The 12,160-nt window shown below is 34.1% G+C and overlaps 1 long non-coding RNA gene across 1 annotated transcript in view; it reads left to right on the forward strand.

The window, feature by feature from the left end:
- Nucleotides 1-9,467, forward strand: part of LOC117337699 — a 29,190-nt gene extending 19,723 nt beyond the window's left edge. Inside the window, exons 3-4 of the long non-coding RNA XR_004534900.1 lie at nucleotides 2,487-2,569; nucleotides 6,968-9,467. This is a non-coding gene — a long non-coding RNA (uncharacterized LOC117337699). The remainder of the gene's footprint in view (nucleotides 1-2,486; nucleotides 2,570-6,967) is intronic.
- The last annotated feature ends 2,693 nt before the right edge of the window (nucleotides 9,468-12,160 follow it).

Below are 12,160 nucleotides of genomic sequence, written 5' to 3' on the forward strand. Positions count from 1 at the left end.
ATATACATATTTCTAGCCTGCCACATACATCCCCTGATAAAAGGATGATGTCCTCGACATTTATTTTCAATATATGATAGTATAATTATACACTATGTCCCCTAGTACAAACAGATACACTTACCGTATAACTCAGCTGTAAGCCAACCACTATACTTAATCTACTTACTATACTTACTTGTATAATTTGGACATTCCTATGTACAATTTCACAGCATAATCAAACACTTAATTCCAATATTAAAATACTACAATTTCACAGCAGTCTAATCAAACACTTAATTCCAATATTAACCCCCTCACCCCCTGGTTAGAGAAATGACGTCATCGTCATTTACAAACCTAACACTAGACGTTATGTTAAATAAGATTATCATTTGTTTACCGAAAAGAATATAACGATTATGATCCGTGACTGATGTACTGGCATCTTGTTTGTCAAAACAGTTAGGCCTATATTTGTCTCGTCGGACAGCGCGACCGCAGTTTCCTATCTGAGATAAAGTATTTGCATTTTCGATGTTACTAGGGGGTCATAAAATAGATATTTGCGAATAGGAATAACCAGATTAAAACTTTTCATCTGATACCAATGTAGCTGTCTGACTATAAAATCCAATTTTGAATTTCTTATTATATGACCTCAGACCTTGATGTTTTTCAGGGCCTTTGGCCCTTTGATTTGACTAGTCGGAAAACAAAATGGCTGATAGGCAGCCATCTTGGATTTTGACAATTGATGTTTGTTATCGCTGTTTCTCAGAAAGTACTGAAAGGATCTTTCTCAAATTTCATATGTATGTTCCCCTTGGTCCCTCATATTGTATTTATGGACCAATCTGAAAACAACATGGCCGACAGACAGTCATTATCGCTAAATCTTAAATTTCATATATAGGTTTCCCTTGTTTGAAAAGTACTGAAGGGATGTTTCTCAATTTACACAGATTAGTAAGAGGAAGGGAAAAATAGAGAGAAGATCAATCTTACGTTGAACCTATAAAGATCATGTATGTTACTGCCATTTCCCAAACATACACTGAATAGATGGTTTTATAATTTCTTAGGTAAGTTTCCCCTTGGTTCATGTTCAATTATATGAGACTAATCGGAACACAAAATAACTCCTACCATGTGGCCATTTTGAGTTGAAACTATATACAGATATTACAGAGGGGTGGGTCCAAAAAGGGTCAAATTGACTAATGGTAATATTTCAAAAATCTTCTTTTTCTAACTAGGTTGGACTGTACCTAGTAATAACAAGAAATCTATAGTTTGTCAATATCATGACTGAAACAGAAAACAGAGAATGGCAGTTACTTCGTAGTTGGTAGTTAGATGAATGTGTATGTGCAGTACCAAAAATAAGTTTACATAACATTAAAATAGTAATGGTAGTAAAAATGTTATCCATTTAAGTAGCGAAACAACTTCCATAAATTTGTACTGAAATCCCTGTCGCAAGTATACCAGAACAACTTTCATCATCATAAAAAATAACTTTTGCATGTATATATAACAGAAGAAGTACCAAAATAACTTTCATATGCATCAAATTCAGTACAGAAGCAATGACTGAAATTGACCAAATTGACAAATATTTTAGTTTCTTTTTTGTTCTGAAGACAGAAATATGTTAGAATCAAATACTGCATAATAGGAAATTGTAGCAGGGCTTTAATTTGGTGGGTCCACATTGGTGGGTCCATATATCTTCACATTTGATGACTCCTTTGTTGTTTCTATACTCCTGATAGTTATGAGTCATGTGTATTGTTGGTTGTTGCCTGGCAACTGTAGGCCGAAATTTCAAATTTCATTATGCTATTCATTCTCTTTGTCTGTTGCTTATACATTTTGCATTTGGCTCATGGCTTTACATTTTGGGAAGAGGTTGACAAAATAAAAAGGTTTTGGAAAGATAACAAGATGTGCAGATACTTTAATGTAATCAACAATAGGGCTTTTTATCTCCAATGCAAATGACTTGTTCTGAAGCAAATACAAAACCATGTGATTCGATTGATGATCTCTTGATGATTATTACTGTCATACACACTTCGTTTAAATAGGCATAGCATGGCTATTCTTTCTTCTTCATTTTGGTAGAATTACTCATTTGGCATCATTCAATGAATTATTAAGGTTATCAAAACTTTGAAAAAGGACCATACTCTGTCATTTCACTCCTTAATTCCTACTCAAACTGGAACTTTTAAGCTATAAAATCATGATGCCACAAGACGATAAAAAAAGGTCTTGAAATTTTGCTCATTTGAAAGCAATATAAACATGATGGGCAATGTCCTTATAAATTCTGGTCTAGCAGGTGATCAATGACAATACATGTGAAGTGGAATTGTGGTGAGTGATCTCCTTGTTTCTTCCACCCTTTTGAGTAGGTTATCATGCATGAGTTATCTTCCCTTGTTTGCCATTGCTACTCCATTATGAAATAATTGTTATCTTTCATATAAATTCAGGTTGGTAATATGCATCGGAAGTCAGAACACCACCACATCCTTTGATCAAAATACCCTGTGGATTATGAAAAATTCGTGTGAAGGTAGGTTGTCTGGCGTAAATAGAGGTTACACAACAAGTGGTTGGTAGCGAGTGTTTTTTGCAACTTTTAAAAAATAACTTACTCGTGTGAAATAAATTCCATATCCAACAATCTCGAGTCGTGTGACCTGTTTCTACCACAATAATATCGGCTTGAATCAGAGGGAAACGTGGCCAAGTATAAGTTCGCGTATGCAAATAAAGTGTACCGGTGATGTCCGGGACCCGGTGACGTGACGTCATTAGATTATTGATGACGTCAATAACAATTGCAGTTTGGGTCAAAGTTCACCGTGTTAGCCAATCAAAATGTGTACAGAGTTTATACCACGTGTGGTATAAACAGATTGTTAATCAACAGCTGTAATGATTAACTGATGGTCTGAGAGTTGAATAACACAGGGTATTGTGGTAGAAGAAATGTTCAAGGCCAGTATTTTTCAGTATGGTATAATTTGTAATGAAATGCGGAAATGTTCATTGAATCATTTTCATTGTAGATGTGCATAATCTATATTGGGTTTTTTGTTCAGTCATCAAAGATGGCCAGCACAACCTCTGACTGGCTAAAAAACTAATTTGCTATTACTCCTTTACTATTCAATAGAATTCAATCAAACTCTTTGGTAGAAGATGTTTACAAGACAAACTTTAATTCTGTATTTAAAAAAAGTCGAAAATAAAAGTAAAATGGCGGCCATAGAGATGACTTTTGATTGGTTGAAATTTCGATGTCCGATTTTGATGAAATTATATTTGGTGCAGATGAATTCCATAATATTGAAATCCTTGGGGAATGGGAAAATACTTCCAAGTTAACTGGTTTTAATATAACTGAGGTCCAACCTGAGGCCGACATATTTCATACTGCGTTACGTCAAATAACATAACATTGTATGGTTAGTCAACATTTCATTTTACTATTGGTTTGAGATGAACATATCATATCATGTTCTTAGAAATAAGTTAAATTAGATGGGAGAAGTATTCAACTGTTGTTTGTTTTTGTTTCTTTTAACATAAAAGAATTAAATCTGCATGCGCAGACACATGTCAAACAGCTGTTCCCTGTACATCTGGGTACTTTCCATGAAACTTGATACCGTTTGTAGTCTGTCTAGTGTGTCGTTGATAATTACTTTATCACAAATCATTTGAAGGTTGTTGTCTATATCACTGTCCTGGTTAACATTATTATCATTGTCTGTCATTTAAATCCCTAATAAGAATGTCCTTATCATTCGTGATTGTCTCAATTTTGATGCAAGTGGCGTGTCCAACAAAAGTCTTAGAAGTCAACATAAACACAGCCGTCTCCATCTAGGTTAACACATAAACTAATATAGCTTCATGCTCATAACAAACATATTTAATGATTACAACAGAATTACATATTTCACCTGTCTACTGATCAGATGCATGTACCATAACAGCCAGTCATCGTCAAAATTGACTTTCAAAATTAAGAAAAATATAAACAATGGTCTTGTGTTGACAATACAAATACATGTACAACGCAAATTTAAGACAAGGAAGGCATTTCGTTGGTGATTTTATTTTATTTCAAATTAAGCAATATTTCAATATATCTAAGTTCATTAAAATGTATGTTCATCACGGAAAACTGTTCACTTTTGCAACCTCAGTTTCACATTAAATCAAATGGCTGCCATTTACTGTATTCGATTGGCCAAAATGTACGTATTGTTCGCTTTCAAGGAAAATTTGTAAGGGTTATCAAGGGGCTGCAAATTCAAATGTATGGGTTTGGCTGCCATAGTAACCACATGGAAGCTTCTGATTGTTCAAAATTTAGATATTGTTTGATTTCTTTGAAAATTGGTTTAGAGGGGTTTTAGGGACTTCAAATTCATCCACATCGGTATACAGACCACATTTGCATCTTCAGGAGTATGGGAAGGTGTTATTGGGACTTCTGTAATTGTTTCGCATTCAATTACTATTACTTAGTCCTTCTATAAATGCAATGGAATTTCAACTTACCAGCAGTAATCCTTATACATTGTACATGTGAGTAATTCAATAAGAGGTAGAATTTACCTCCCCATTTTGGAAAGTTAATTGACCCACGACCCTGTTTTACAAGACTGCAATTAATTTCATTTTTCTACAAATAACCTCGTTGGTAGTGGGGGGAAGCCCGAAGGTTATGGGTTTGGCCAACGGACGACAGTTCTAGTTTAAAATTCATGCAACATAATGTAGTTCACTGGATGCAGTTTATTACCTGTGTTACATCCTATCAGGAAATGACTTGCCTTTGCTGCAAAGCTACATTTGATCATTGTTTATAAGAAACATATACAGTCAAATATGATTGCTGAAAGCGGCCAGGCACATATGAAGTTGTGGTGCCCAAATGAAGCATTTATACTTCATATGTGTACATTGTATTGTCTGTTAATGAAACGCTCCCTTTGTGGGTCCCAAGCATTAGATTCATAAACGAATATTACTATTATGAAAATTTGTATGCCCGGTATATTAAACCTGCATTATCGATTTCTTGTGTAAAGTATCACAAATGACATGGTTAATACATTTGTTTTGTAGTATTAAATTAAAATTAGTCACAAACTCCCAATCCAATCTAATTATATGATTTAATTAGGTATGTTCCCACCAAGAGTGCTTATCAATATTGACCATAAAAAGTTATTTTTGAAACAGAACAATTCAGAAATGTTTCAATTTGTGTAGTAGGAAATATAATATATCGGTAGCAGTATGTATCGAACTAGGTTTTGAATTCCAGAGCTTATAATGAAGTGTTCAGAACATTATAAGCATTTATTTCCACATTCCACATTTGCAAACGTCAATGAATGTCATTACTAAGATGCGTTCAATAAATTGAAAACAGCTCCAAAACAAAGAATAGGTTCATGGTGTGGCTACAGGTTTGTATACTGTTGGTAAATGGGTATCTGACCTGACTCGACACTCAGCAAGGATATCCATGTACAACTACTCATTTAACCCCATTATGCTTTCTTCTGTGACTCCTCAAGATCTTAAACATGTCAGTGCTACAATGTGGAGTCATATGTAGGGATTGACCAATTAAAATACACTCTTCATATATTTATAGTCTATTAATACATTAAAATTGTCTACTAGTTTTCTGAGAAATCAACTGGTTTATAAAGCAACGTATCCAAATGTACAGCAGCTTACAATATTGTGGAGTCTGAGACCAGGAATTTTAAACTAGTCATCTTTGAATAATGCCCCAATAATATAAGCTCCCCTAATTTTTTTTAGGACCCTGGGTGCTTATTTGGTCAAATACTGTATGCTTCTTTAGTTCATGAACAAAAAGTGTGAATAAGAGTCTTGGGTCAATTTCTGTCGAGGCACTTAGGCCAAAAAAAGGAGCTGTCTTTCCGATAACGTGCCCAAAAAGTACAGGATGGGTAGGTCGGAAACACTTTTTCTACCACAATACCCTGTGTTATTCAACTCTCAGGCCATCAGTTAATCATTACAGCTGTTGATTAACAATCTGTTTATACCACACGTGGTATATACTCTGTACGCATTTTGATTGGCTAACACGGTGAACTTTGACCCAAGCTGCAATTGTTATTGACGTCATCAATAATATAATGACGTCACATCACCAGGTCCCGGACGTCACCGGTACACTTTATTTGCATACGCGAAATTATACACGTTTCACTTTGATTCAAGCCGATATTATTGTGGTAGAAACAGCTAGGTCACACGACTCGTGATTGTTGGATATGGGATTTATTTCACACTCGTAAGTTGTTTTTTTTTAATTGCAAAAAACACTCGCTAAAGCTCGTGTCTTTTGTAACTTTTAAAAAATAACTTACTCGTGTGAAATAAATCCCATATCCAACAACCACTTGTTGTGTAACCTCTATTTATTTCTCTTTATTCATATTTTTGAAACACTAGAATATGGTGTTATATATGCATAATGTAACATGTAAATTTACATTTCATATTTATATTAAGACCTGTGTGCATCTTTTGACTTTAGATATCATTATCAGTCGATAAATGTCAGATTGTTAAATCTGCAGTCAAATATTAATACTAAGTATTTATAGACTCACAGTTGATGAGTTGTGTCGAAAGTATCAATGAGGAGAGACAATCAATAAAACAGCATTCTGAAAATTTTTTTAGTCAATAAAAACTGCATGGTGGGGAGGAGGGAGATTGTTTTTCACAGGAGTGATATTGATCTTGAGTAAAAACTGTAACTTAGCCATGAGCTAAGGTTTTATTGAACAGGGAATTTGAACAAGTGTTGATTATATGATGATATTTATAAGTACCGGTAACCATTTTTATTTGCCATTACTTTATTACTAAATTATTATTTTTGATTTTCATTTTTCAGGCATTCTATGGCCAAACTTCAATCATCACTAAACAGAGATTGAGTGCAAAAGAAATACATTGATCAGCAAGAAATGTTTTAGCTGAGAAGAGGATTATATCAGTTCTTGTATAATGTATGGTGTGAATTAGAACTGCTTCTGAGATTATAAATGTACTTGTGTTTTGCAGGTTATAAGACTGGGTAATTGCAATAGCCTAGAAAAATACATTACATATTGTCTTTTTTATACAGCTGTCATATATATTGTTCCAAAGTGGTGATACCAGGTGTATAATTTAAAAAATTATAGATGTTAAGACAATATTATTGTTTGATGAATGTAGATTTTTCCTGGCAATAGATGTTTTATATAGATAATCCAGCTAGTCCACCATTATCTGGTGCTGTGCTGTACAAGTCCCCCTTTATCTGTATACATTAATTGTTCTTCAACAGGTGTTGTTATTCCTTGATACATCTTAAACATTTTAATATTTTGTCCAGTGAAATTATGGTTTAACTGGGACATATTAATTGCAACACATTTTTTTTTAACTTTCCAATCATGAGTTCTTTCAAAGCAAAAGAATGTACCTTTTGGAATGTTTTTACGTCACCTAAGACAAATTCTTAAGTCTGGATGACCCCCAGTGGCTGATGGGTGGGGCTAAAAATTGTCAGATTAACTGAAATTTCAAAAATCATTTTATCAAAACCCAAATAAGGTAGAATCAAGTACTGTTTCTAGATAAAAGGGTCTTAAGATGGTTTACCAAAGTGTGAATTTCATGACCCTGGGGTCTAATATTTGCACCTGGGGGAGAAGGCAACTTTGCTATAGTTTATGTAAGTAAATCTCATTTTGACTATTGTTTGTTGGATTTCTTCTTGAAATTCTTTCTAACTTTGTTATAATTAGCAGTTTTTGAAAGCAGTTTGATGGTACGCAAATGTTGGCCCAACTGACTACCAGGGGCTGATTAGAAAAGTCAAAAAAGGGTGAAAGTCACAGAAATATTTCAAAACTATAAAAGTGACTTTTAAGGCCTGTGGGTCTCTTGTTTGTTGGAAAATGGAAGTGAAATATTTAATTGTAAGATCATTTTTGTGTCGCTTACGTCGGATGTCAGAAAGGCAGCACATAGGTGAACAACTGTAAAACAAATTATTCCAGCTGATACTTATCACTCTTGTTGGCCTTGGGCAATGGTGGCGTGTCAAAGTATAAAAGCTACTAGGTAGGTATAGGTACTAGAGCATACTGAGCTATAAGCATAAAAAGAAAAAAAGCAGAAAAATTATGATAATGTAATTTTTGGAAATGGGAGTTTATAACATAGCAGAAAATGTGAGGAAAAACGTGTCCATGTGATGTCCTTTTTTTGGAGCTAATGTCGATCAGAGATACTAATGTTAATTTGTGATATATCTTAATTTCATTGTTTTACCAAATCAAGGTGATGACTTCCACTAATTTCTTTCAAATGTATATGAATGTTTGCAAATTAACACAATTTTATGTTTTCTTAGTTATTCTTATAAGCATACTGTATTAATGTTACTGTGAATAGCACTTTAGTTAACATAAACACTGTAATTTATACACTCCCATTTTTCTATTTCAGATTTAATGCTGTATATTCAACTATGAACTTATTAAGTTATTGACAATCAACAGAAAAAATGTTGCTCTTTCTAAATATCAACATGAAAATGGTTGTGGGGTCTGGTCTTTATTTTTTGTCCATTATGATATTTATTTTTCGCTTTTTTCAGGAAAAATTCAAAGTGCTACACTTAGCTCTAAAATGTGAAAATAAACTGCTAAAAGTGTGTAATTTCACAATTTGTTGCTCAATACCTAGTTACTTGAAATTTAATTGTATTGAACATTACAATTCTGTACAACAAAGATGAACTAGATACAGTTAAAAATGCAAACGTAATGATGATTGGAGTGAAAATTATTTTAGTAAAAAAAGGAAAGAAATTAAGCATTTTCAAAATGACCCTCAAATAGGTCATCATTTAAATTCTTTTAAAAAGTTCTACAAACATTGGAAGTATAAATTTTAGACACATATTTCAGATGTACTAAGCTTGCTATAAATATAAATCTGAGAGTAGTGCATTCTTAATTTTGGGATGAATCCATCAAAACATGACATATACATGTAGAATATTACACCCCTTTAGGATGTTGATACAGGAGACGGGGGAATCTCAGTCCAAGGGTTTAGATGTACTTTTGTCTCACTCCAAAGTGGCTAAAGGAGTTTTCTCTGTACTTTGTTTTCAATTCAAATTGGTCTTGTAAAGCAATGAAATTATTTCCTTGACACCAGTTTTTTTGTTATTGTGCAAGTACTCACTATTTAAAAAAACACACATTTTGTTGTGCTTTTGTCCCAATGTGACCTGTATAACTTTGATAATATTTGTGTTTTCACAGAAAAGAAGAAAGAATCAGTAAGCCCTGTAATCTAATTGTCTTTTTAATAAAAACTACTTGCATCAATATATATTTATGTTGTTTATAGTCTGTTTTCAGCAGAATACTTTGGGAAACCATTTATAATGTTTGTTTTCAGCCATCTATCAGGATGCTAGTTTCCAGACGATAGTTTCATATAGGATTTTGATGGATTTAGATAAAACTTCATATAATGTTAGCTTATGACCTTATACAGAGTGGGTTTCAATGTTAGCTTATGACCTTATACACTAGCTTATGACCTTATACACTAGCTTATGACCTTATACAGAGTGGTATTCAATGTTAGCTTATGACATTTCATAGAGTAGGATTGAGTTTTGGATGAAAAGGTTAACTATGAAGGTCATCGTTACTAAAATAGTTTTTCATCATATTTTAGTTTCCACATAACATTTTATGAAAAGGTTGACCGATTATATTGAAACTTAATGCATTCTAATATTATTGGACAATGTGTGATGGACTTTGGGGTCAACTGTGAAGGTCTCTTACTATAAATAATCTTTTATACAAATGGTGGGCTATTCAAACCACCCTGTGTCTGTGGTCCATCCGTCCCTCAGTAAGCAATTATTGTTATTGCTATTTCTCAAAAAGTGCTGAAGTGATCTTTCTCATATTTCATATGTAGGCTCCTCTTTGTGACTATGGATATTGGATTTTGGGACCAAACGGAAAACAACATGGCCGACAGGTGGCCATCTGGGATATCGATAATTGAAGTTTGTTTTCCTTATTTCTCATATTTCATATCTAGGTTCCCTTTTATCTCTTGTTATGCATATTACTGAGGTGATCTTTCACATTTGGGATTGATCGGAAAACAACAGACATATAATTATGTTGTGGTAGCCCCAAAGTTCAAGTGAATGACCTTGACTTTCATTCAAGGTCACGGGTCAAACATGCTAAAATCTTTAAACAACATCTTTTTGTTAACCAAAAGGCCCAGAGACCCAATATTAGGTCTGTAGCATGCTGGGATGAAGGGCTACTAAGTTTGTTCAAATATATGAACTTGGCCTTCAATTAAGGTAACAGGGGTCAAATATACTTAACAATTTTAAACAACTTCTTTGTGATAACCATAAGGCCCAGAGACACGATACTAGGTCTGTAGCTTGCTGGGATGAAGGGCTACCAAGTTTGTTCAAATGGATGATCTTGACCTTCATTTGAAGGTCGCAGGGACCAAATATGCTAAAATATATCATTACTCAGGTGACCGTTAAGGCCCATGGACCTCTTGTCACCTCATCTGGTCAGAAGCATCCTTATAAAATTGGGATTAAACATTGTACAAATGGTAAACGACTTCTTCTCTGAAACTTATCAATGGATATCGCTCATATTTGACTGGTAGCATCTTTATGGGTAGGGATTCAAAATCGAACAAATCATGAGGCGGGGCCAAAGGGGTCAATTTGGCTAAATTGATATAAACAACTTCCTATCGGGTAGAGATCCAAAATTGTACAAATGGTGAGGGGTGACCCTTTGGGGCCTTGAGGGGCAGGGCCGAAAGGGGCCAATTTGGCTAAATTGATATAGAAGGCCTCTTCTCTGAAACTAAACAATCAACATCACTCATATTTGACTGGTAGTATCTTTATGGAGTAGGGATTCAAAATTGTAGAAATAGTGAGAGCTGACCCCCTAGGGCCCGAAGGGCACGGCCGAAAGTGGTCAATTTTGCTTAATTTATATAGAAGGCCTCTTCTCTGAAACTACATAAGCAATGAGTACCACTCCATATTGGACTGTTAGCATCCTTATGGAGTAGGATTCAAAATTGTACAAATGGTGGGGCTGTCCCCCTGAGGGCCTAAGGGGCGGGGCTTAAAGGGGTCCATTTGGCAATATTGATATTAATGACTTCTTTTCTGGAACTTAGTAATGTATTACATTGCTTTTTCTGTGGTAACATCCCAAGTAGGCTGGGATTCAAATTTAATCATACATCAACAAATAAAGCTATCAGCAAATGGAACATAAACATTATTTGATGTTTGATCAAATAAACCAGGTGAGCGATACAGGCCATCTGGGCTTCTTGTTTCAAGCGAATGCTCTTTCAAGGTCACGGGTCGATAATGTCGACTGCAACAGTAATATCATCGGCTATCGGTAAGTATTTCAGAACTCCTGTTATTTTTATGAGCCTTCATGAAAAATGAAATGAAAAGTTTCAAAACATTTCTTATTAGCAGAATACAAATTGAAGGTAGTGATTATCACAGCGCAGAAAAGTTACATTTGGAAGTTTATTTTCCTATGTATGGAATTGGCTTCCATACATAGGAAAATAAACTTATATGGAAGCCAAAGAAATTTATAATTCAACAATGACAAAATAGGACAATATACGATGAATAGTTGAAGCAACTTAAATAAATCCTTTTCCAAGTAAATAAACACATACATACATCACTGTCTTGGCATTTTACGGACATTTGAGGCCGATTCTAAAATTTATTTGGTTTATATGTATGATCAACACCATTTCACGGACATTTGAGGCCGATTCTAAAATTCATTTGGTTTATAGGTATGATAAATACCAATTTCAAGGACATTTGAGGCCGACTATAACATTCATTTAGTTTATAGGTATGATCAATACCAATTTCAAGGACATTTGAGGCCGACTATAACATTCATTTGGTTTATATGTATGATCAATACCAATTTCACGGACATTTGAGGCCGATTCT

The sequence above is a fragment of the Pecten maximus genome, chromosome 11 (genome assembly GCF_902652985.1).
Source record: "Pecten maximus chromosome 11, xPecMax1.1, whole genome shotgun sequence".
NCBI classification, from domain to species: Eukaryota; Metazoa; Mollusca; class Bivalvia; order Pectinida; family Pectinidae; genus Pecten; species Pecten maximus.